The 23,237-nt window shown below is 40.2% G+C and overlaps 1 protein-coding gene and 1 long non-coding RNA gene across 7 annotated transcripts in view; one reads left to right on the top strand and one right to left on the bottom strand.

Annotated features, from left to right (window-relative positions):
- LOC310888141 overlaps nt 1–21,004 on the bottom strand; it is a 75,140-nt gene extending 54,136 nt beyond the window's left edge. For 2 of the 5 annotated variants that reach the window (XR_014575833.1, XR_014575834.1), the window contains exon 1: nt 301–21,004. This is a non-coding gene — a long non-coding RNA (uncharacterized lncRNA). The remainder of the gene's footprint in view (nt 1–300) is intronic. The other 3 variants (XR_014575837.1, XR_014575835.1, XR_014575836.1) reach the window with 3 other exon arrangements.
- GPC6 (glypican 6) overlaps nt 1–23,237 on the top strand; it is an 823,519-nt gene that overhangs the window by 388,248 nt on the left and 412,034 nt on the right. The gene's annotated exons all lie outside the window — the stretch shown is intronic.

Below are 23,237 nucleotides of genomic sequence, written 5' to 3'. Positions count from 1 at the left end.
TTATTTTTTTCTTGTTGTTGTTGGAAAATCCAATTAATTGAAAAAGAATCTCATTACTAGTTTGTGCCAGTATAAGAAAGCTTTTGCTGGCAAAGACTTCTCAGCTACATAATGGAATTCCTGTTCAAACCCAGAAATAGTGAGAGAGAAACTGGAGTAAACATGTAGGGTTGTGGTCTCCAGTATGAGTGCCATGATTAACAGGTTATTCATTATTCTAGATATTTCTCACCTTTTTCTGCTGGAGCTATTGTACTGCATATGCCTAGTTATGTATCAGTTGATGAATGTATCACCTACCTAATGAGTTTACCCTTAATTTTATCCAAAGCAGTTCTTCAAATAAAAGTATGGAGATTATAAACAAGATGCAACTTCAGTAATTTCATCGAAAAGAGTATCTGTGAATGGAACAACAAAAATGGACATGAACCAATGAGAGCCAAAAGTAAACCTCTGTATAATTCAGAGCATGTTGAAGGCTGAACTTCAGAAGTCTTCCAGCCATTAAAGCAGTGGTTCTTAGGCATGACCTTGCTAGCTTTTAGCAACCGCTCCTCAATTGAGGATTCTTGGTGTGTGTTATGCCTCCAACTTTTTCTCTCTTTCTTTCTTAACATTTTTGGGTGTTTTTGCTGCCATTTAATGATTTTTACTCTGTTCTCATGCAATTAGGTACAAGAGAGCTTGAATTTCTGGAAACTCCAGCTCGAGGTAATCCACTAAGTGCGTTTAGCAGAATGACTGCAGGAGCCTGGTCAAGCTGCTTCCCTGGATAATGACTATAGATTAGATATCATAATAACAGCTGTCAACAACCAGCATGCAAAAGAGTTTTTGAAGTCACAATTACTCAACAACCTCTGTTCCCTTTGTGTATCAGAAGCATTGTTTTATGTGCCTTCTGTTGCCCTCCCACCTAGCAACACCACTGCTTTGGGCACTGTACATGCCTGCTGCTGCTTGCAAGATGATGCATGCAGTTCAGAAAAACATATACTTTTGCTGTGGAAAATGAATAAAAGTGACACCAGCATGCTGGCTACATAAGACATACTTAAACTGGTTCCTTTTCAGTTCAGCAGAAAGCTGTTTTCCCTTTCATTTGGGATTGGTATTGGCAGCAGATTGGAAGTGACCGCTCCATGATAGCTTTTGTCTGTAATTGGCCTTTGCTATCCTGACATAGTTGAACTCAGTGGGAATAATTAATCTTTCACCCACACAGGATATTGACTGTGCAGTCTGAGCTTAGAGGGATCTGCTAGAATTGTTCTGAGTCACCAAAAAATTGGCACAGGGAGAGGTGGGATGAGAAGGAATTGAGGTCTTCTACAAGCATGAATGTAAAATCATGCAGTGAAAGAAAATAGTACATTTCTTTGCTTTTCTTACAAAGTAGCTGAACAAGGTGCTTTCAAAATAACAATCTAAAAATGTTGGATTGATTGAGATCTGCTACATATGGTGAAAAATATTCTTTGCTCTGTTAAGATGGTAGATATCTAATACTGAAAGGAGATACATAATTCTCCTGCCTTAAAATTGGTAAGGTGGTTACATAAAAATAGATTCCCTGTAAGATGATTTCTAAAGAAAAATATTCAAAACCTGTTATAGCTTCAATAACATATTTTCTTGCTGCTGTTTCTCTTTACATTTAAATTCCATCATTTCAAGTCTTTTAAATGTTAGATAAATCAAGGAATCTAGTATTCTAAGAACACCTAATGTGCATGAGGATACACATTTTGACAGTGCAGTAAGCAAAATTGATTCAGCCTATTCTTCACTAAAAGCAAGTGCATGAGAAAAAGTCTCTCAACTGTTGCTTTTTTTGTTCCCCATATTTCAGTCTTAGGTGGAGGAAAGACATTTGTAGGTGGGGAATTACTGTTTCGGGCCCCTCCAACAGCTCCTCATATACTGTAAGTGACCAGAGAAGACTAAAAAGAGAAACTACATTGCACTTTGCTTCTTTTTACCTTTTCTATTGCTGTCCCAAGGATGAGGTTACCTACAGCTTCAAATGTTCTCACAGTGCATGGAAGATCTTTCACAATGTCTGGGGCTGAGGCACCCAAAACTTCTCTTGGCAACCTGTTCCAGTGCCTCACTACGCTTACAGTGAAGAATTTCCTCCTAATGTCTAGTCTAAATCTATCCTCTTTTAGTTTAAGACCATTCCCCCTTGTCCTATCTTTATCAACCTGAGTAAAGAGTCCTTCTCCAGCTTTTTTTAAGACCCCTTTAACTATTGAAAGGCCGCATACATTATATACATTTGCATTTTGTTTTATACTTTAATTTATATTTATATTTATTATATATATAATTATATCCTACTATCCTATTATATATAATTATATCCTACTATCCTATATCCTCTCATGTGACCCTACCTGGAGTACTGCATTCAGCTCTGGGGTCCCTCAAGATGAGAAAGGCATGGACCTATTAGAATGAGTCCAGAAGAGGGCTATGAAGATGATCAGAGAGTTGGAAAATGTCTCTTATGAAGACAGGCTGAGGGAGTTGGGGGTGTTCAACCTGGAGAAGAGAAGGCTCCGGGGGTCTCATTGTATCCTAAGGGGGGCTTATAAAAAAGATGGAGAGTGACTTTTTACATTGGTAGATCGTGGTAGGACAATGGACAATTATTTTAGCACTAAAAGTTAGATTACATATTAGGAGGATATTTTTTACATGGAGGGTGGTAAGGCACTGGAACAGGTTGCCCACAGAAGCCATGGATGCCCCATCCCTGGAAGTGTTCAAGGTCAGGTTGGATGGGGCTTTGAGCAACTTGCTAAAAGGGTAGATGGGATCTCTGCAATTAGAGGTGTTGAAACTAGATGATGTTTAACGTTTCTTCCAACCCAAACCATTCTATGATTCTGTGATTAATAATATAATTCAGCTTAAACATACATGACAGAAGAAGAATTTATTTAGTCCTCTTTGTATATCATACAACATTCAGTTTGACTTAGAAGCCAGGGCAGGTCCTAAACTGTGAATTTTCATTTTGAATTGTTTTCAGTTTCAGATTATTTTGATTTCATTTTTTTATTAGCTGAAAAGTTGTTGTTGTTTTTTTTGTTTGTTTGTTTGATCAAATGGATCGTACTTTCAACATGAATTCTTTTTTATATTTATTTTATTGGAAATTAATGAAATGCTTGTTCCAAATCTATTTTGCATTTTTTTCACATTATTTGCAAAACACAAAACACAAAAATATTTCTTGCCATACAACAGTCTCACAAAATATTTAGTAAATCATACAGAAATAGTACAACATGATTTTTATTTTCTCCTAGGTTTGCTCTGAATGCATTAACCTTTCTACTTGTAGGCAAGGATCTGCAACAGCTTAAGTGCTTGTAGAACACTGCTGTAAGGAATAGATATTTTCCTGTTTTGTTTCCCTTATTCAAATTTAATGATCTTGCTACCTGTACTAATGCTAATGACTTATCAAGCACTCAAGCACTGTTTCCTTTCTTTCCTTTTTTTTTTTTTCCTTTCTTTTTTCTCTCTCTCTCAACAGAAGGGAGAGTTTGAATGGAAGATGTTAAGATGTTACACAGTGTATCCATGTGTTTTATATGTGAACTCATTACAAACATCTTCATAAAGTAAAACATGATGGAAAGATGGCAGATGACAACAGATAATTGAAAAAAAGTAAAATCAACTAAAGTCATAATGATAAAAGAAAAGCCAGTGGTATACAGCATCAAGTTATTTGAATTTATAGCGTCTTTTTCTGTTCTATTTATTTAAGTTCTAATCAATACAGCTTGTAGAAAAGTCAGCCATTTAAAAAGACTGTCCTTCAACAGAAAAAAGATGTTTTTTTCAAAATTCACAGATCAGCCAAGTTATTCAGAGTTCAGATGAAGTTCACAAAAGTGAAACTTTACCTCTGTTATTTTTTTTTTTTAAGTTTTAGCAGCACCATTTCTTTACCTTTTTGTCTAACCTTCCTTAGAGATCTTATTAACGTTTCACAACTTGCTCCTTCATCCCTGCTGAGGTTTATTGTTTCTCTGAACATTTAACAAACAAGGTTTAGAAAGCTTGGGGTTTGGGATTACTCTAGGGTACAAATTAAACAATCCTCATTTCTTTCCCAAATCTTCACAATGGAGTACCAGAAACTTGCTATTGCAGTTTCAAATCTTAAAAAAAAAAAAAAAAAAAAAAAAGTAGACTATTAAGGTAAAGAACATGTTAGAAGGTAAAAGTTAGAAACAAGATATGCCTTATGGCTATGTTAAAACTATTAAATCTCCATCATAAAACTAATCTTTTGCCATTCTTCCCTAAAGCAATACGCTGTGATCTCATTGTGCTTTATAAGTTAAGAACAGTCCTGACTCTTCTTCATTTCAATGAAGGAAATCCTAAGATTTCACCTGTGCTTAGGATGATGCTGATTAAGTTAGTGTAGTGACAAAAAAGATCTATCTAGAAGAGTTTGAATTTACCTTCCACAGCTGTTTATTGTTGCTTCTCTAGGTAATCATTACAGCCCCCGCAGCTGAAGCCAAATAACAGCTTGTGGGAGTCCTCCCACTCTCAGTACAAGCCAGCTGTATTAAGTCACTACAGCTTTGGTTAACCCAAATAGTGATTTATTAGTGCACCTCAATTCTTGACACTAAGACTTAGTGCTACTATTGCTATCTTCCAAATGAGTGTACTATAATTCTTTAAGCTGTGCTCCTGTATTAGGTTTACATGGCACGGGTTTGGTTGCAGGGGTGAACCCTGTGAGAAGAGTCCAGAAGTTGCCCCATGTAAGAAAAGAGCCAGCTCCAGCTGGCTGCAAAATGGACCTGCCCCAGTCTGGATCTGAGCCAATAAGCGATGTTGTTTGTGCCTCTGTGAGAGCAGATTTAAGAAAGAAAAAAACTGCTGTATGACAGCAGCTAGGAGAGAGGAGTGAGCAACAGCCCTGCAGACACCAAAGTCAGTGCAGAAGGAGGGCAGGAGAGGCCCCAGAGCAGAAGTTCCCCTGCGTCCTGTGGAGAGGCCCCTGGTGCAGCAGGCTGTCCCCCTGCAGCCCATGTGTCCCACACGGAGCAGATCTCCACGCTGCAGCCCCCCCGGGGAGGAGCCCCCGGTGGAGCAGGTGGATGTGGCCTGGAGGAGGCCGCGGCCCATGGAGAGCCCCCGCAGGAGCAGGCCCCGGGCCGGAGCTGCAGCCCGTGGAGAGGAGCCCACGCAGGAGCAGGGGTCTGGGGGGAGCTGCTGCCCATGGGGCACCCATGCTGGGGCGGTTTGCTCCTGAGGGATGGACCCCGTGGTACGGAGCCATGTGGGAGCAGTTCTTAAAGAGCTGCTGCCTGTGGGCAGCCCCCGCAGGATCAGTTTGGGAAGGACGGCATCCCGTGGGGGGGACCCCACGTGGAGCAGGGGCAGGGAGTGACTGTGAATCATAGAATCACAGAATATCCCAAGTTGGAAGGGACCCATAAGGATCATCAAGTCCAACTCTTGGCACCGCACAGGTCTATCCAAAAGTTTAGACCATGTGACTAAGTGCACAGTCCAATCACTTCTTAAATTCAGACAGGCTTGGTGCAGTGACTACTTCACTGGGGAGCCTGTTCCAGTGTGCGACCACCCTCTCGGTGAAGAACCTCTTCCTGATGTCCAGCCTAAACTTTCCCTGCCTCAGCTTAACACCATTCCCGCGGGTCCTATCACTGGTGATTACGGAGAATAGGTCACCTGCCTCTCCACTCCCTCTCGTGAGGAAGTTGTAGACTGCGATGAGGTCCCCCCTCAGCCTCCTCTTCTCCAGGCTGAGAAGGAGCAGCAGAGATGAAGTGTTAGGGACTGATCGCAGCCCCCATTACCCATTGCCCTGCACCACTTGGGGAAGATGTAGAAGAGGGTAGGCTGGAGAGAAGGTGTTTTTTGTTTGCTTTTAGTTTCTCACTGGTTTAGTCTGATAGTGATAGACAATAAAATATATTCATCTCCCTCTGCTGAGTCTGTTTTGCCCGTGATGATAATTATGTAGTGATTTCCTTGTCCTTATCTCAACCCCTAAGCCCTTTCTATCGTATTTTCTCTCCATTTTCCTTTGAGGAGGAAGAGTAAGAGCGCAGTTGTGGTGGAGTTCGGCTGCATAGCAGGGTAAAACCACCACGGCTTCTACTGAAACGTAATGGTAGATGGTAGGAGGAAGTCCCAGACCACCTCAAGTTCATTTGGGAAACGTGATTCATACCTTTTAGAGCTCTGGATCTTTAAAGCACCACTGAAAATTTTCTATATAGTTGTTAGGGTTAAATGCAAAAATAAATAAATAAATAAATAAATCTAATGAAAAGAACATTTTTCAAATCAGGCTAAAACTCTATTTCATTTTACCTTAGATTGATTTATTTTTTTCTTCATGCAAGTGAAAAGTAGTGATGCTGCATAAAAAGAATGAGTGGAACTGACTTCTTTAAAATTAATTTATATTTCTCACTTTTTTTGTACATGTCCAACACTAATATTATAAAACTTGGACTAAAGAACGGTCTAGTATTTTGGTTTGGGATATATTCATATTTTTACAAATAGGAAATATTATTCAACACTTGTGTTCCAAATTACTGCATACTCTTGATGAATTCTGTTACACGTACTCTTCATGATCAAAGTTATTGATGTTGTTAAATAAAAGAGACCCAGCAAGTCATTCTGAGTTGGTCAGCCCCTGTTAGCACAATTTATTTTTTTAGGTCAGTCTTTTGATCCGTTTTGGACAACATTAATTAGCTCTCTCTGATAGCACTAATTATTGCAGACATAAGGCTCATGAGCAAAAATTTGTTTCTTTTCATAGTCTTTTTGAACGCTGATATTTTAAGATAAGTTAACTGACAGAAGTTATGTAATCAGTTTATTAGATTATTTGTGCTTCTGCTTACCAAATTTCAGCTGTACTCTGTCACACAAGTTTAATGATTTTTTTTCCCTGAAATTTCCTGAAAATCACATTTTTCCTGTGATGCCTCGTGCTTCTACATATTAAATTATTAGTTACAGAGAACAGAAAATAGAAGGTAAAGCTTTTGCTTGCATCATTTGTGTGGAATCAGTGACAGATAATTGCTGTTTTGACTTTCAGAAATGACTAAGTATATGTGATCTTTGCAGTAATATCATTACTTATTCTCAGAGAGAGACATCGAGCTTCTTGCAAAGGAGGGATTGAGTTGCTGCCAGCACTGTCTTTCTGCTGGCCATTGCTGAGGGACGCAAACTATTCCCTCAGAGCTATGTTTACTGCTGCTTCCTCTGAAAGGAAACTAGAAAAAGATACCTGTGGTTTTTTGTTTGTTTGTCTGTTTTTTGTATGTTCTCAAAGAACTCTACAGCCTTTGGAGATATTCTTAATTGCATTTAGAGTGACTGAACTGCAATCTCTGTGTGCATCTATCTATGCATATATACCTATATGTATATACATACACATTTATGTATCCATACCTATATATGACAAACTTCTCTGATGTCAGGGAAAGGACTGTTTTGTAATAGGTCCTTGCCCTATTCTCTTAAATACATTTAATAATAGCTATCAAGAGTAGCTTATGATTAATATCACCATTTGATTAGTTCTGTAGTTTAGAGATTGGTTTCAACTAAAATTGCTTTAATTTGTTTTTATTTCTCCCAGAAAGGTCTGTGAATTATTTTATTACTTTAGTCTGGGAGGCTGATGAAGTTCGGCAATCTGCCTGTGTGAAAAGGATCATACTAATTGTGATTCATAAATAGTATCCACCGGTCATGCTATTTTAGAGCAACACTCAATCTAGGTAATTATGGTCCGTTGCCTCTGCTGAAAACAGACACTATATAAATCCTTCAGCTGAGGTGGACTTGACAGACTGAAAATAATGTGCAGGTCCTCAGAAAGGATTTATATTCAAGGTCCATTTGGTAGGTGTGTTATCCCATTTTTCATTTCTCGGAACTGACAACAAACTGAACTAGTTGGTTGTTCTTCTCTGATGCTGTTCTAGTGATGGGATGATCAACAATCTGTGATTAATTTAGAATCACTCTGATGTTAGTATTAGGCAGTTTTGACCGCCTTGCTTTATGTATTGATTTCTTGTGTATTTTTTAAAAAAAGAGATAAATTCCAGATTTGAAGATGCAATGAAAATTCTTGTTTGCATTCTTCATGTAGACAGTCACCCTATCTGAACAAGCCCCATGGCATATTCATTTGAAACATGTACTCTTACCCCTGCTAGGGAACAATATTAATTTGTTTCTTCCATCTTTCATTTATGATGGGTTTAAATTCACTTAAAAAGACAAACAAACAAACAAACAAAAACTTCCAACACCGTATTAACAAGAGTGTCCCAGAAACATTGTACAAGTCTCTTGTTACTGGTATTCTGGTTTCATAAGGCCTTGTCATGTCAAGGAGGGAGATCAAGGACTGTTTTACTTTTTATCCATTCAAACAAGACCACTTATGGTCAGCGTAACTAAGGATAATTTACCATTTGACAAAATAAATCCACATTATGGTCATATTTTAAAATAAATAATGTTTCATTTTCCTGAGAATAGTCCTAAATTCACTTTTTTAACATACAATTTCCATTGAAATCTATAGCATTATTATGACTTTAAAAAGGTGCATTGTTAATATATCAAAGTGTATGATAGGAACACATAGAAGTTAATCTGATGGGAATGATAAATAATAAAAAATTATAGTGCAGAATCTAGGATTTTTCCCCAGTGAAACACTTTTTTGGATAATGCCTTATTTACAAATATCAGACACAGTCTGGAAGGTTTAACAAGACCAGAGGATAATAACCTTTAGTACACAGAAGAAATAAGGAGTCAATTATAGCAAAATAAATAAATAAAACTTCTTTTCTGTTAATTGTGACAAATTACTGTTCTAACAGCATTTTAATCTTCCCTGACATCTTCAAAACTGTGAAGATTTTTAAGGAAATTAAAGAGATTTGTAGTTAAAATGAAACTAATTCACTTCCCCTTCTTACTTCTGAAATCATCAAACTGTACGATATGTTAATCATGTTGCAAAAAAGAATCCCCCCTTGGGAAATTTTCTACACTTATTTAGTTATTTAATTCCATTTGAATAATTAAATTATTTTCATGAAGCCAAATCATAACAAAGCAGAGATCACTGTAACATTACATGAAAAAAAATGGGCACCAGTTTAACTGAAGATCAACCAAATGTCCTGCAGGTAGTATTAAAAACAGTGAGCTCATTTTCTGGTGGATTTTTTTTTTTTTTTTTTTTTGTCATCAGCTATCAAGCTGAATTTATTAGTACCTGCTGTCTTGCTAATGTGTCTGACTGGCTATATTCCATATAGCAAACTACACAATATCACACAAACAGCAGATAAATATGCAGCAGCATATATATGATGAAATCAGCATGCAGTATGCAAAGCAGCCATATAAACCTGATGAGAATGCATTTAAAGTGATCTGTAGAGCTGACACTTTCAGCAGGAAAAATGATTCATTTTCAACAAAAAAAAAGAAAAAATATTCATGTCACTTTGGCCATATCTTGTGACTGGTTTTGATGAAATTTGGATTTTCCCAAGTGGAAGGTATCAGAAAGGATTTGCCTTGGTGAGAAGGACTGCTGCCTAGCACAAAGACAATTATATATTGCAGCAGAAATGGAAAGGTTCCCCTCCTCAGCAGGTAGCTGCAGAAGAGTTTACAATATTATTTTGTGATTACGACTCTGTCTTGAGAACAGCAGTTGTAATTCTTTCCCACTGAGAATTTACCCACTGCTTTGACAAACATGCACATCTGAAGTGAGCAAGGCTCATCTTTGTGCCTGTGTGGCACAAAGCAAGCATGAGACAGAATATTACTTTTATTAAAAAATATTGTGATGCAAATTCTTGTGTAATCATAGAATCATAAAATGGCTCAGGTTGGAAGGGACCTTAAAGATCATCTAACTCCAACCCCCTACCATAGGCAGGGATGCCACCCACTAGATCAGGTTGGCCAAGGCCCCATCCAGCCTGGCCTTGAACACCTGCACAGATGGGGCAGCCACAACTTCTCTGGGCAGCCTGTGCCAGTGCCTCACTATGCTTACAGTGAAGAATTTCCTCCTAATGTCTGGTCTAAATCTATCCTTTTAGTTTAAGACCATTCCCCCTTGTCCTATCATTATATATCTGAGTAAAGAGTCCTTCTCCATCTTTTTTATAAGACCCCCTTAAGTATTGAAAGGCCACAATGAGGTCTTCCCAGAGCCTTCTCTTCTCCAGGCTGAACAGCCCCAGCTCTCTCAGCCTTTCTTCATAGGAGATGTGCTCCAGCACTCTAATCATCTTTATAGCCCTCCTCTAGACTTGCTCTAACAGGTCCACATCCTTTTTGTGCTGGGGGCCCCAGATCCAGGTGGGGCCACACAAGGGCAGAGCAGAGGGGGACAATCACCTCCCTCGACCTGCTGGCCACTCCTCTTTTGGTGCAGCCCAGGATGCAGTTGGCCTTCTGAGCTGCAAGCATGCACTGCTGGCTCACGTTGAGCCTTTTGTCTACCAGAAAACCCAAGTCCTTCACAGGGCTGCTCTCAATGAGTACTTCTCTCAGTCTGTACTCCTGTCTGGGATTGCCCAGACGTAGGTGCACACTTTGCACTTGGATTTGTTGAACCTCATGTGATTCACATGGGCCCACTTCTCCAGCCTGTCCAAGTCCCTTTGGATGATATCTCTTCCTTCTTTGGTATCAAACACCCCGCTCAGCTTGGTGTCATCTGCAAACTTGCTGAGAGTGCACTCAATCCCATTGTCTATGTCATTGATGAAGATATTGCAAAGCACCAGTCCCAAGACAGACCCCCTGAGGGACACTGCTTGTCACCAGTCTCCACCTGGACATAGAACCATTGATCATTACTCTCTGGGTGCAGCCATCGAGCCAATTCCTTGTCCACCCCTCAAATCCATATCTTTCCAATTTAGAGATTAGGTTGTCATGTGGGACCATGTCAAAGGCCTTACAGAAGTCTGAGTAGATGATATCAGTCAGTCTTCCCTTGTTGACTGATGTAGTTACTCCATCACAGAAGGCCACCAGATTGATCAGGCATGATTTACCCTTGGGGAAGCCATGCTGGCTGTCCCGGATCACCTCCTTGTCCTGCACGTCCCTTAACATTGCCTCCAGGAGGATTCATTCCATGATCTTGCCAGGCACAGAGGTGTGTCTCTTTACTTCCCCAGGTCTTCCTTTCTACGCTTTTTAAAAATGGGAGTGATGTTTTCCTTTTTCCAGTCACCGGGGACTTCTCCTCACTGCCATGATTTTTCAAATATGATGGAGAGTGTTTTGGCGACTACATCAGCCAATTCCTTCAGGACCCTGGGATGCATATCCTCAAGGCCCATAGACTTATAGTTGTTAAGTTGTATCAGGAGGTCTCAAACTTGCTCTTCACTTATGGTGGGAGTGACTCTGGTCCCCCAGACCCTGCCTAGACGTTCAGGGACCCGAGAGATGTGGAAAGCCAGTCCACCAGTGAAGACTGAGGCAAAGAAGTTGTTAAGTACCTCTGCCTTCTCCTCATCTGTCGTTGCCTGTTCTCTGTCTTCATTTGTCAGAGGTGCTACACTTTCCCTAGTCTCTTGTGGCCAATGTACATATAGAACTCCTACTTGTTATTCTTCGCATTCCTTGCCAAGTTTAGTTCTGTCAGTGCCTTGGCTTTCACAGAATCACAGAATCACAGAATCCTGATCCCATCCCTGCATATCTGGACAGCATTTCTGTACTCTTCCCTGGACACATGGCCATTTCCACCATTTCCTTCTTTTGCCTAAGTTTGACCAGCAGATCCTTATTCAACCATGCCAGTTTCCTACCTTCCCTGCTTGATTTATTACATAAGGGAATAGAGAGCTCTTGTGCTCCAAGGAAAATATCGTTAAAGAGCTGCCAGCTCTGATCAGATCCTCTGTCCCTAAGGACCATGTCCAATGGGATTTCATCCAGTAATTCTCTGAAAAGCTAGAAGTTGTCTCTTCTGAAGTTCAGGGTCCTGACTTTGCTCTTAGCCAGGCCTGTATCCCTCAAGATTACAAACTCAGTCAGGGCACTTGCTGTAATAATGGAATGTAAGGGCGTTTAGCCACATTTTGCTGTTCATTGTGGATGAAATCAAATTTAAAGCTCTTATCCAACTACCACTTATTATCTAACACAGTGATAATGTAGAGTATCACTCCAAGACATTGCAGAGAATATGGAAACTTTTCAAAGCACTTAAGTTAGGCCATATTTATTTTTAGAAGGACTTCAGAAATGGGGATCCTTATCCTCTTTATTGATGCAATAAAGCCTAGGCTTATTCCAAGTAATTTAGGCATCTAATCAAAATATCAAAGTCAGAAAATATTTTCCTTACAATCTCACAAGTCAATGGAGAGAAAGAGATGCACTTCCAGAGATTCAGATCTTAAATTTCAACAGATTGCAGGAAACACCATATAAATTCTAGAAGAGTTATGCATTCCATTTAGCTTCCTAAAAAGAAGCTGTGTGAATCTGTTACTAGTGTACATTGATCTATTTTAATGTCTCATACTTTTATCACTTGCAATAACTGGATCTCTAGGAATTAACTGAAGGAATTCTTACCTAGAATCACACTGAACATGAGATTTATGTTGAACTTCTGAAGAATCATGCATATTTCTGTGCCCCACGAATTATTCTGTAGAAAGAAGATTAAACTCTTATAAATTTAGGTGTGCAATCAGTCAAATGTATGGTGGCCTTAAACATGTTACCAATGAGAAAATCACCAACAAGAAGGTCCACAAATAAAAGTATATGCCATATTTTGTAGAAAAGTAGATTTAACTGTCAGTGAAGTTGTCCTTTATGCTGTAGGGAGGTTCATAGAACTCATGAAGAAATGAGGAACCTGGTTGTTGATCTTCATCACCAACCTGATTTTTTTTTTTTCTAGTTAGTATTTATTACACTGGCAGGTGCCTTTGGCTTTCTTCACAGCTTGCTTCTGAGGGTTAGGCAGCTGGGCTAAGGGATTTGAACAGGAATAGAAAAGGAAGCTATAAAGGTTATGATAGCAATGACCACAATGGCACAAAAATCCCAGGCACAGAATTTTGTTATATTGTTAGAGCTTACTTAATGGTGGCCCAGAATGTTTTTATATCACTTATTCCTGCCCTTTCTCATCCTAAAGCAAAGCATGGAATTTTGTTTGTTTGTTTGTCTAGTCTATAGAAAATACAATTAATGAAAGGGATATGACAACGTTAAAAGATGTGAATGATGCGAGGTTAAGGAGGCTTTTATCTTCAGCCTGGGTCCAGCAGCCAAGGTACTCATGGGTTAACAGATTTACCAGGGTATGCAAGTGGAAGTCCATCTGATGGCTTGGTAATGAAATGACATGCAATATTCTATGATTGCCCTCAATTACCCTATGCAAAGCAAGAATTAATTACTAGCATTGAAGAAGTTCACCTTTGTCCCTCATTTCAGGCTCATATTTACACTGAGTGTTTCTCAGGCGATATTAATAGAGGTCCAAGTACTTGAAAGCTGGTGTTTTGGTTTTGTTTTGTTTTGTTTTGTTTTCTTCTTCTTTTCCTTGTAATGGGGCTGATTCTTTTACATGATAACTGTAGTCTAATCAATCAATGGCTAGAGCAAGCATTAAGGTAAGTACAGAGCATTTTAAAAGTGTTGAACCTACCTATGTACCATTTGGCACTTTGTTGTCCACAACTGTAGTACACAGGATGGTTAATTTGATCCATTTGTTTTGCAACAAAGACTGCCACCGCCAAGTTATTTTAATGTAATGCTATAAATCAATTTGAAGGCTGCATAAAAAAAAAAAATAAGCCAAATAAAAACAACCCAGAGATTCATCAAATTTTGTCTGTTTTTCTTTTTGAATCACGAGATGCATTTCTGAAAGAAAAACAATGCTAAATGATCATTATCCTAGCCTCTCTCAGATTTCCAAGTTGCTAATATAGTATTATACTGGTAGAATGGACTGGCTGCTTGCATGTAATTTTAAGATACATTCTGTCTGTGCATATTTAGTGCAAGTCTAGACATAAATCCAGAGCCAGAACCAACAATTTAAAAAGAAATTACTCAAAAAAAAAAGATGTTAGCATAATAATCATAATTCCCCCCATATCATATGTATACTTATGGTGAGGTTGGCCCTTTATACAGGTCTAATTTAACAGGTTGATGGGATGCTGATGTAATAAAGGACAAAGTAGTCATATAGGAGAACAGAAACTAATATCTTTGTTTGGTTCTAGACATTTTCTTGTAAATAAAAAAGGCTTTTAGGGCCTAGGAGGTGTGTATCCAGACAGTTAGGGATGATATTTAGGTACATAAAGATTTTTTGCATACATTTGTATAACATTCAGGTGCATAGTAAGGCTAAAGACAAATGCAAGAAGAGTAAAGGTAGTGAGAAATCAATTCAAGAGATTCAGTAACTTCAAAATTTTCCACTCCCCAGTGTCAGCTGGTGAGGGCTGGTACCAAACTGCTAGTGAATTGATAGCAACTTCCTGAATCAGCTGTTCAAATTAAACTGTTTGACTCTGTTGCGAAAGGTACTGTAAATACTCATTCACTCAAGAGTGGGAGGAAGTTTCAAAAGTCCCTCATTCTTCTTTTTTTTTCTGCAAAAATACATGGAAGGAGGCCACTTGTCTACGGAGACATCTATAGTGCATTGGTTGTATCTGAAGTGGTCAGTCAAGCTTCCTTTATAGAAATAGAATTGGCGCTTCTATACTGCCATTTCACTCATCCCTAAGGTAGAGATCTAGTAGAAGCCAATTTAATTGCTCTCTAAAAGTCTTTGCTTCTCATTATCACCAAAAGAGGAGTTCTAGAAAACTAAATCTCTTATAGGTGTCTGCAGAGATCTAAAGTTGGATAAGATAAAACCTATCTCCAATAAGTGACTTAGAGTGCTTCAGTCCTATTTGGTGCAAAATCAAACTGGTTATTTTGAGCGCTATCTGAAGATTTAGAAAGGTGATATATATAGCCATTTTCCATAGTTAGAAGATTTCAAATGAAAATCTTTTAAAATATGTTGTTTGCCTTCATAATGAAGGGGAGCATAATATATCACACATCAGCTGTTGTCACGAAATACTTCAGAAAGCATCTCCTATTAGAGAAAGCAGTGTTTGACCATATAGTAAGTGGGCATCCATGGTATGTTAGCATATTGTGAATGAGTTCAGGATAGACAACCAAGTCACCTAATCATGTAAATATATTCTTAATTGCTTTCTAAATAAAATGTCGCAACAGAGCTGCTCAGATAACACAGAAACATATTCAGACACTAGTCAAAATAAAAACTCACTCACTGAAGTCCAGCTTGATTTTATACACTGCATTTTGTATCTTCATTAACATTTTTTTCATATTAGCAAAAGATAACATAAAAGTTGTTTTGTTTTGTTTTTCTTTTTCCAGTAAGTCTGCATTTTCCAATAACTCCAACTTCCCACTTTCTTACATTCCAATTTAATGGGTTTTATTCAGGACATTTTTCTGCTGAAGAGGATTTTCTTTGAAAAGGCTGAAGTATATGAAACCAAAGGATTACATAAGTTAGGCAATGAATCTGGAGTTGAGGTTGCATTTTCATGGCAAGGAAAATTAAGATCCTTCTTTTTCTCAGTTTTGTAGTTGAAGTAAGGTTTTAACCTAACTGCAGCCTTCTCTTTCTCAATTTTGTAGTTGAAGTAAGATTTTAACCTAACTGCAAGCCTTCACAGAAACATGATACAGCTGAGGAAAAAGATAAGCTCTGACGCTGTGCACATTTTTTATTGACCCCCATTGTTTTCAACCTATCATTATGAAGCTAAATGGAGAAAATACACACCTGAGACTGTGATAAGTGTTTCATTGAGCTGTGATCTCTGAAGAATGTCTGTCCAGTGATTTACAGTGCACTGACCACCTTCACAGCTACATACACTGGAACCTTTGCAGAATTGTAGCACTTTTAATGGCAGCACAAACTCAGGAGGAAAAAAAAAAAAAAAAAAAGATTAACAGAGAGAAATCTGTGGATCTTGTATGCCTGTGAACAAATATCCTCAACAGAGTAAATTGTAGTTTTATACAAGAAAGTCATAGGTCTATATTTTGTTCCTGCCTTTACTTAAGAAAAAGAGAAAAGCTGTAGTAGCACAATGCTGGCCAAATGAGAGAACCGGGCGGGCACACCAGCTGATAAAAGGATATGAGTAAGAATAGTGCTAGCAAAGAGAGTTCAGGCAGCCAAGATATCAGCAGAGCATCATGTAAGAACGCTGATGCTTAATGAGTGGAAACCACAGTGCTTTTCCCCTGGGCACTACATAGTGTTAAAAGCTCCTCAAACAGTTCTTAGAGTGGGGTAAGAAAAAGGAGTGAAAAGAGATCAACTACATATATTCACAGAAACACTTGTCCTCATGTTGTGGGTCAGTTCATGCAGCTCAGTGGAAGTCTTTCGATTGTTCTCACCCTGTTTTGGAATCCCACAATGCTGTGAGTAGCAGAGACTTTCACAAAAAATCTGACAATATTAATGTCTGTATTACATCTTTTTAGATACTGTATATACTGATGGAATAGCAGGAGGTTTTGTAGGATTCATATGGGAAATACCTGTTTGCAGATTTTTGGTTATGACATCATTGTGGTTTTCATGATAAGGAACAAATTTAAAATCTGATCCTGAAAGTGTAAGCAATAAATATTACTCACTGCTCTTCAGGATAAGGCTAAGATGAAACTTCAGGGAGAAATCAGATGTATCATTTGAACATTGATAATATCTGACTATATTTCACCAGTAAATGAATTCCACCTTAACATCTGGTAAAAACAGGAGTTGCTGAAGGAATAGATTTCTTTTCCATGGGATTTCAGGAATCTTTATATGCACTAAAACATCCCTAATGAATGCCCAAACTCAACACAAAATAGTTAAATGACTAAAAGCTCAGAGCAGTAAATTGTGGGATACATTGATTTTCTGACCTGCATACACAGTAAATTTTTCACTTTGAGGCAACCCGCAAAGTCTTTTGTTTTCCACTTCTCAGATTTCAGGTGGAAATAACTGAGAGGAAGCATTCAGAATCTCCTTTCAGAGACATCTTCTGGAGGTGACCTTTGATTTAGAGGGGACAGTTAAAGCTGCTCTTAAAATATTGCAAAATTACATTATTTTCAGGGAACTTTTACAGTTGACCTAGTAGCTAAGATGGTAGAATATAGCATTATAATCAACCATCTTCAGAAATAATGCATTTTCAAAAAACAAAACAAAACAAAACCAAAAAAAAAAAAGAAATTCTTTATTTCTTAACTTCCTTGGATGAGGATTGAGGAAGGAATTTAAAATGCCTCTGTTTTATTGAAAAGCCAGGGTCCCTCCTGTTAATATACTTGCAGAGTCTGTCATTGACACAATGGTTCTGTGCATAGAGGTTTTAGTCAGGACATAGAGAAGATGGGAAAAAAAAGAAAAAAATGGAGATCAAAACAGACAGCAAAATTTTGTATTAATGTTTAATTTTTAAAGAGAAACAGTTACATTTCTCCCGACCTAGCAGTAATGTTTTGTTGATTTTGTTTGTTTGTTTTGAGAAGGGAAGGAATAACGTGAATAATGTGATTTTAAACAGATTTCATTCCTTTAAGGCTGATTCGGAAAACAGGAAGCTTTGTGTTTTGTCTTTATACTGTACACAACCACTTTGGAGCTAGCTGGTTAGATCCAGTTCTTTCCTATGCCTGTTTAACTTCGGGGAAAATAGCCGCCTTCTTCCCTCACTGACCTAAGATGCAAATTTCAATATTTTTCAGACTGCACTTTCACTGTAGAAAATTACTTTGGGAAATGATGAGGAAGGTGAGAGAGGGATAAAATAAAGCAAAAAATGAGCATTAAATGTCTTATCTCCATGAGAAAACTTTCCTGCTCTGAAAACAAATAACAAAAACAACAACAACAACAACAAAAATATTATAGGTATTATTGAGACATACAAGACTTTTTCCATGCATGTACACTTTGATTTGATGGGAGAGGACATTTATGACTAGACTGTTAAGCAGGTTCTTTCCAGTAGAGATTATAAACAGAATTTATGCCTTCACTCTCAAAACGTAGGTTGTTATCATGGAGTAACTATCATACATCAGATAAAAAGCATAAGACTGAGGTTGACAAACCAATGTTCTTGTATTCTGAACTATATTAATTGAGAGCCTTGAATGCCTAATAATTAAATAGAACAGTAACTCTATTAAGAATTCAAAGTCAGATAGCAAGGGATGGTATGTGAGTATTCCCACGGTGAGGAAAAACAAACCACCTTTTCTATAGGAAGCAGAACTAGACTATAATAGAAATGTTTTTAGTATTCCTTTTTTTTTCATGTAGTCAAGTGCTTGTGATAGAAAAAAAAAAAAAAGGCAAATTTTGGTACTACCTCATAATATTTGCCATTTTGGAAGTACTAAAAACTTAATATATATATATGCATATATATATATATATATATATTTTCATAGATACATCCTAAGACAGGGACAAAAGCTTGATGCATGAAGCCTGAAAAAGTCTCCAGCAAACAGCTCTGATCAGGTGTGGAGATTTCACACTGATGGCTAGCTAAACTCCACCACACCACTCTCTCACACAGTCCCCAAAGGAACAGGGGGACAAAATATGATGAAAAGGGCTCAAGGGCTGACATACGGACAGGGAGACCACTCAACCGCTACCATCACAGGCAAAACTGACTCAGCATAAGGAGGTTAATGTAATTTACTGCCAATTATTAGCAAGCTAGAGCAGTGAGAAACTAAAAGAAAACTACAAACGCCTTCCCCCCAACCACCCTGTTCTACCTCCTCCCCCCAAGCAGGGCAAGGGAACATGGAATGGGGGTTGTGCTCAGTCCCTAATGCTTCACCATTTGCTTCTCCTTCACAGTCACTCTCTGCCCCTGCTCCACGCGGGGTCCCCCCCACGGGATGCCGTCCTTCCCGAACTGAGCCTGTGGGGGCTGACCACAGGCAGCAGCTCTTCAAGAACTGCTCCAACATGGGTCCATTACCATGGCCGGCAGCTCCCCTCAGACCCCCTGCTCCTGCATGGGCTCCTCTCCACGGGCTGCAGCTCCGGCCCGGGGCCTGCTCCTGCGGGGGCTCTCCATGGGCCGCAGCCTCCTCCAGGCCACATCCACCTGCTCCACCGGGGGCTCCTCCACGGGCTGCAGCGTGGAGATCTGCTCCGTGTGGGACCCATGGGCTGCAGGGGGACAGCCTGCTCCACCAGGGGCTTCTCCACAGGCTGCAGGGGAACTTCTGCTGCATGCCTGGAGCACCTCCTGCCCTCCTGCTGCACTGACCTTGGGGTCTGTAGGGCTGTTTCTTTCGCATTTTCTAACTCCTCTCTCCTAGCTGCTGTCACACAGCAGTTTTTTCCCTTTCTTAAATTTGCTCTCACAGAGGCATAACCAGCAGCGCCCATTGGCTCAGCTTTGGTCTGCAGTGGGTCCCTTTTGGAGCCAGCTGGAACTTGCTCTTATCTGTCATGGGTCAGCTTCTGGACGCCTCTCACAGAAGCAACTTCTGCAGCCACCACTACCTGCTAACAAAACCTTGCCATGTAAGCCCAGTACAGTGGTATTGCCCCCTCCATTTACCACTCAGAGTTCTGATGGAAGACTCTTACAGAGCCTTGCTCTTTGGTCGTATTTCCTGTTAACTGTGTTTTAGTTTCCAGATCTGCTTATGGCCAGCTAATAACAACCTGGTTTTGTGCCAATATGGAACTTAAGCTTAAATAGTTCTATTCTATCTCTCTCTAAAAAGTCAGAGCACCATAAAACTGTTAAGATATTATGTTGTGGTGTAGCCCAGCAGGCAACTAAGCACTACACAGCCCTTCGCCCACTCCCCGCCTCCCAACCCCCCAGCGGGATGTGAGAGAGAATGGGAAGGAAAAAAAGTAAAAACTCATTGGTTGAGATAAAGGGAGTTTAATTGGGCAGAAACAGAAGGGAAAATAATAATTGTTATAATAGTAATACATATTAATGTTATATATATATACTGATAATAATAATTTTTATATATAAAGCAAGTGATGCACAATGCAATTGTTCACCATCTGCTGACTGGTGCTCATCCCATGCCCAAGCAGCAGTCCCCCCTGGCCAAACTTCTCAGTTTTTATTGTCCCACATGACACCATATGTTACAGAATATCCCTTATCCTACCAATAAACTGTGGTCAGTTTGGGCCACCTTTCCTTTTTGTGTTCTCTCCCAGTTTCTGCTGTACCCCCAGCCTCCTCACTGGCAGGGCAGCACAAGAAGCTGAAAAGTCCTTGGCTCTGTGTAAGCAGAGGCTTACTTATTACAGATGGTGTTACCTGTGATGAGGAAAAAAAAAAAGATGAGGAAAAGGCTGAGGTGCTCAATGCTTTCTTTGCCTCAGTCTTTAGCAGCAAGACCGGTTGTTCTCTGGATACCTGGTACCCTGAGCTGGTGGAAGGGGATGGGGAGCAGGATGTGGCCCTCGCTATCCATGAGGAAATGGTTGGCGACCTGCTACGACACTTGGATGTACGCAAGTCGATGGGGCCGGATGGGATCCACCCGAGGGAACTGAGCGAACTGGCGGAGGAGCTGGCCGAGCCGCTTTCCATCATTTATCGGCAGTCCTGGCTGTCAGGGGAAGTTCCAGTCAACTGGCGGCTAGCAAACGTGACGCCCATCTACAAGAAGGGCCGGAGGGTAGACCCGGGGAACTATAGGCCTGTCAGTTTGACCTCAGTGCCAGGGAAGCTCATGGAGCAGATTATCTTGAGTGTCATCACGCGGCACTTACAGGGCAACCAGGCGATCAGGCCCAGTCAGGATGGGTTTATGAAAGGTAGGTCCTGCTTGACGAACCTGATCTCCTTCTATGACCAAGTGACGCGCTTGGTGGATGAGGGGAAGGCTGTGGATGTGGTCTACCTTGACTTCAGTAAGGCTTTTGACACCGTTTCCCACAACATTCTCCTCGAGAAACTGGCTGCTCGTGGCTTGGACTGGCGTACGCTTTGTTGGGTTAAAAACTGGCTGGATGGCCGGGCCCAAAGAGTTGTGGTGAATGGAGCCAAATCCAGTTGGAGGCCGATTACTAGTGGAGTCCCCCAGGGCTCAGTGCTGGGGCCGGTCCTCTTCAATATCGTTATCGATGACCTGGATGAGGGGATCGAGTGCACCCTCAGTAAGTTTGCAGATGACACCAAGTTAGGTGCGTGTGTTGATCTGCTCGAGGGTAGGAAGGCTCTGCAGGAGGATCTGGCTAGGCTGGACCGATGGGCTGAGGTCAACTGTATGAAGTTCAACAAGGCCAAGTGCCGGGTCCTGCATCTGGGGCGTAACAACCCCAAGCAGCGCTACAGGCTGGGAGATGAGTGGTTGGAAAGCTGCCTGGCAGAGAAGGACCTGGGAGTACTGGTTGATAGGCAGCTGAATATGAGCCAGCAGCGTGCTCAGGTGGCCAAGAAGGCCAACAGCATCCTGGCTTGTATAAGAAGCAGTGTGGCCAGCAGGTCTAAGGAGGTGATTGTCCCCCTGTACTCGGCTCTGGTGAGGCCGCACCTTGAGTACTGTTTTCAGTTTTGGGCCCCTCGCTACAAGAAGGACATGGAGGTGCTCGAGAGAGTCCAGAGAAGGGCGACGAAGCTGGTGAGGGGTCTGGAGAACAAGTCTTACGAGGAGCGGCTGAGGGAGCTGGGGTTGTTTAGCCTGGAGAAGAGGAGGCTCAGGGGAGACCTTATCAATCTCTATAGGTACCTTAAAGGAGGCTGTAGAGAGGTGGGGGTTGGTCTATTCTCCCACGTGCCTGGTGACAGGATGAGGGGGAATGGGCTAAAGTTGCGCCAGGGGAGGTTTAGGTTGGATGTTAGGAAGAACTTCTTTACTGAAAGGGTTGTTAGGCATTGGAATGGGCTGCCCAGGGAGGTGGTTGAGTCGCCATCCCTGGAGGTCTTTAAAAGACGTTTAGATGTAGCCCTTAGTGATATGGTTTAGTGGAGGACTTGTTAGTGTTAGGGCAGAGGTTGGACTGGATGATCTTGGAGGTCTCTTCCAACCTAGATGATTCTATGATTCTGTGATTCTGTCAAGAGGGGTTTATTGGCATAAGAAGCTCAATAAGTTTACTTAAAAATAATTACACTCCTGAAGAGTGCCTTTTGAACACTTTCATGGTACTATTTTGCACTATTCATTTTTTAAACTAACAATGACATGTGAAATAAGGAGTGATATTCTACTGAGGAGACCAACTCAACGGTGAAAATCTATTAGACAACCATCCTGTGTTTACTTATAAAAATGTGAATTGTCACAGCCCCCACACGCAAAATATTGATGTTGCTCTTTCAAGCTGCAATACTACACACTTTTTAGAGAATGATCCAATCAAAGACCTAAGTAGGATTTGGACAGTATTTAAACATGTACATGCAATATTGCAATTATGAAGATTTGTGTGATTTTCCTGCCCATTACTGTGAGAAATGGAGTTCCCTGCACATATTACTTTCTAACCTTAACATTTGCATTTCCATGACATTGCATAGCACAGTGTCCCAGACCAAGTCAGAAACATAAAATGTAGTTCCTCCTCTGTCCAAATCCACTGAAGTTCTAACTAATGTTTATTCCTGGAGTGTCCCTCATATGACATGGAGAAGAGAATCCTCCACAAAATACAGTGATGATGTTTGCTTCCTTTCATGATATGGGAGGCAGAAGCAGTGGTAGTCACCGTTGCAGTACTCTGTTGTGGAGATATTTGTAGTTGAATGGATAGCTTAGTTTTGGATCCCTCTTCAAACTTTCCCTGGACCCAGCACTTGGGTCTGGAAATTTTCTATTCAGTTCAACCTATATCCTGTAGTCTTAAAGAACAGGTGTTTCTGTTATAATCAGTTTGCCTACCTTTGGAATTTTTTTTATAGAATTTTTGAGATAGGGTATTTGCTCCTACTTGGAAAATATATATATAACCTAACCACAGAGCAGTCAGGTAGGGGTCAAGCACATCTTTCTTAAAA

This window comes from Anser anser (assembly GCF_964211835.1).
Source record: "Anser anser genome assembly, chromosome: 1".
NCBI classification, from domain to species: Eukaryota; Metazoa; Chordata; class Aves; order Anseriformes; family Anatidae; genus Anser; species Anser anser.
The sequence above is the reverse complement of the archived record's forward strand: the minus strand, read 5'-3'. Positions and strand labels throughout refer to the sequence as shown.